This window comes from Octodon degus, unplaced genomic scaffold, assembly GCF_000260255.1.
Source record: "Octodon degus isolate 3935 unplaced genomic scaffold, OctDeg1.0 scaffold00230, whole genome shotgun sequence".
In the NCBI taxonomy this organism is placed as follows: domain Eukaryota; kingdom Metazoa; phylum Chordata; class Mammalia; order Rodentia; family Octodontidae; genus Octodon; species Octodon degus.
Genome location: NW_004524806.1, coordinates 2670584 through 2673956, shown reverse-complemented (window position 1 = coordinate 2673956; position 3373 = coordinate 2670584). Strand labels below are relative to the sequence as shown.

Here is a 3373-nt window from a genome sequence, read left to right as displayed (position 1 = left end):
GGTTCCCGAAACGTGGCAGAAATTCCTACTTGGCGAGTAGGGTAGGGGAGGTGCTGTGGAGTGGTGGGGGGCATCCCAAAGTGGTGAAAGAGGGTCTCACCCACGCTGTGCCTGGGCTGGAACCAGTAGGTCCCGCTGGCGCAGGGTAGCCGGAAAGTCTCCCACACACTCACCGGGCCTGGGGTAGGACTGGGCCACACTTTCTTTATGTATTCATTTGTTGAACATAAGTTGATATGTAGGTTGTTTCTAAGATTTAGCTATTATGAATTGTGGTACTATAAACATGGGTTACCATGAATCACTGTAATCTGATGTCTTTAACTCTTTTGAGAAGGTACCTAGAAGGGCAATAGCTGAATTACATGGAATTTCTAGTTTTAGTTTTTTGAAGAAACTCTATACTGCTTTCCATAGTGGTTATACTAGCTTACATTCTCACCAACAATGAAGAAGAGAGTCTTTTTCTCTGTAGTATTGACAGCATTTGTCATATTTGATTTCTTGATGGTGGCCATTCTGTCTGGGGCAAGATGAAATCTCAGTGCTGTTTTAATTTGCATTTCTTCCATCGAATGCTTCTTTTTTTTTTTTTTTTTTTTTCAGAACTGGAGATTGAATTTAGGCCCTTGCACTTGCCAGGGAAGCACTTATTCCACTGAGCCATCCCCCCGGCCCCTTTATCGAATGCTTCTGAGATCTGCCGGGTGCATTCAGGGTGGTTTGGCCATAGATGAGTTTGCATTTCTCTAATGGCTAGAGTGGTTGAACACTTTCTTGTGTATTTATTAGCAATTTTACTTCTGCTGAGAAGTGTCTATTAGTGTCAGTCTACCATTTTTTGATTGAGTCTTTTATGGGGCAGGGGTTGAGTTCTTTATGTATCCTAGATAGTCCTTTGAGGAATAGCTGGAGAAAATTTTTTCACATTTGGAAGGTTGTTTCTTCTATTTATTGTTTCATTTGCTGTGCAGAAGCTTTTAAAATTTGATAGGATTCCATTTGTTGATTCTTGATGTTATTTCTTGTGCAAATGGAGTTTTGTTCAGAAAAGTTCTTGCGTCTGACTATATATTCAAGACTTTTATGTATTTTATCTTTCAGCAGAAAAAGTATTTCTGCTTTAACGCTTAAGTACATGGTCCATTGTGAAACTAGTTTAGTACATGGTAAGAGATAAGGGTCTAGATTCAATCTTCTAGCCAGACAAGGTGGCACATGCCTATAATTCCAGTACTTGGGAGGCTCAAGCAGGAGGATTGCCATGAGTTCAAGGCCAGCCTGAGCTACAAACTAAGTTCAAGGCAACCTGAACATCATCATGAGGTCTAATCTCAAAAAATAATTTTAAAAAAGAGATTCAGTCTTCTGCATATGGATGGCTAGTTTTCCAAGCACAATTTTTTTTTGTTACAAGAATTTTTATTTTGTAAACTATACATAAACATTAAAAAAAGAAAATACATTGTACTTTAAATATTATGTAAGGTCAACATTAAAGTTTTTATTCAGTGTGTATAAATTAAATGGAACAAACCCAATAATTTTGCTATTGATGAATATTATATTAAACCAGTTAATCTACCATAGAAATTAAGGACACCATTGTGTATTATTCACCAAGTTTTCCATTTTTATTGTGGGCACTGAATCACTGGTCTGCTATACTTAAAAGTGGTGATGTGACAAAATGTCTACACAATTAATTAACATGCTAACTAAAATACAGCAATTAAAGTAATTTTTCTACAGTTAAATCTTAAATGCCACTCTACACAGTAATTATAAACAAGTCCACATGGCAGTTATGTAACAATAGAAAAAAAGAAAGAAACATATTCCATTTTCTTCATTCCAGCAGCAGTACCTTCACTGTGTTAATTTGTTAATCAGGTGTGCTTAAATATTGCCTAATGTCCTATATTGGTATGCATGCTAAACCCTTCTATTTCTATGTTTGCAAGGCACCATACAATGCGTTCTCTAAGTTTCAGCACTATGAACAAAAATGGCAGAATTCTAAGATTAAATGCAAAATTTTATCTAATTCAGTAAATAAATCAGAATTAATATTTTAAAATTTAATCATATAGCAAGTGAAAAACTGTTATTGAAAATATGGCAGAAATAAATTTCTTTGTCTTCTAATTTAAAGTATATTGCTAACTTGCTGGTTAGAAGGAAAGAGAAATCATGCTATTCAAGAATATTAAAAATATACATGAGACTTCCATTCAAAATAAAATAAACATTAGAAAAGAAAGCTAAGATTTAACTTCCAGAATCCATTATTTTCCATTCTTGCCACTGTATAAAATATCCTATCATATCCAGAAAACATCATTTTTGAAAAGTCACTATTAATAAAGATTCTAAAATGGTCATTTTGTTTAACTATGTGGTATCTCTTTCATGTACCCTGATATTTGGCAAGATGCTACTTAGTTTTGTGATTAAAGTCATGCATAAGTTTATAAAATCCTTGTGTTCCAGGTCACACATAAATTACCATACATTTCACTTAGAGTGTCTTTCATAAAAACAGCACGTAGGATCCCAAGCAATATTGATTGTTACTATGTGGAACATTTACAAGTTTAAGTTTATGAAAAAAATTTTGTAGTAGCTCTTTGCAACTTTCTTTTGTCTGGCTATCCTCCATATGTATTTTCTTTTTCTCTAAGGCATATAAAAACTGAGAATAAATTATTCTTTTTAAACATAAAGTTCTATAACTTTTAGCTGCAATATTTGAAATAATTATACAAAATAGATGTGAGGTTTAGAATCATTTTGTCTGGGGACAGGAAGGTAATTCTCCATAGGCTATCATGTGGTAAATTTTAGAAGGTGGAATTTATTGATCTCAGGTCTCCCTGATCAAATGTATCCATCACGATCATCCTCATCACCCTCATCGTCCCCTTCCTCCTCATCATCATTTTCAATTTCTTCTTTATCGTTCATTACGACTTCTGCATCATCTTCCTCATCAGTCCAGTCGTGGGAGTCTCCACTCGCAAAATCTCCAGAGATCTCGAAATCTAGAGCACAGTCAGCCACACCATCCCTTCTGGATCCTATCACTTCATTTCCATATCTGTCAACACACCAGCACTGCCCAATGCTTCCATGGCACTGTGTTGGCTTGTAGTAACCGTCTTCATCACACAGGGGGATGTATTGTGCCAGGAGCTTCTTTACTCCTTGATGCTTCTGAATATTGCTGAGCTCTGTCTGGCAAGGTGGATTGCTTCTTTCAGGCCTCAGTAATGCTTTTGTCTTCTTGTTTTGGCTTCCACTTTCATGAAGGGCTTTGAACCAGTCCCGTAATCTGTTTGCCACTTCTCTGAATTCCAGGTCGCTGCATGCT

At 36.0% G+C, this 3373-nt stretch overlaps 1 pseudogene; it reads left to right on the top strand.

Moving 5' to 3' along the window:
• The first annotated feature begins 3132 nt into the window (after positions 1-3132).
• LOC101567330 overlaps positions 3133-3373 on the top strand; it is a 5033-nt pseudogene continuing 4792 nt past the window's right edge.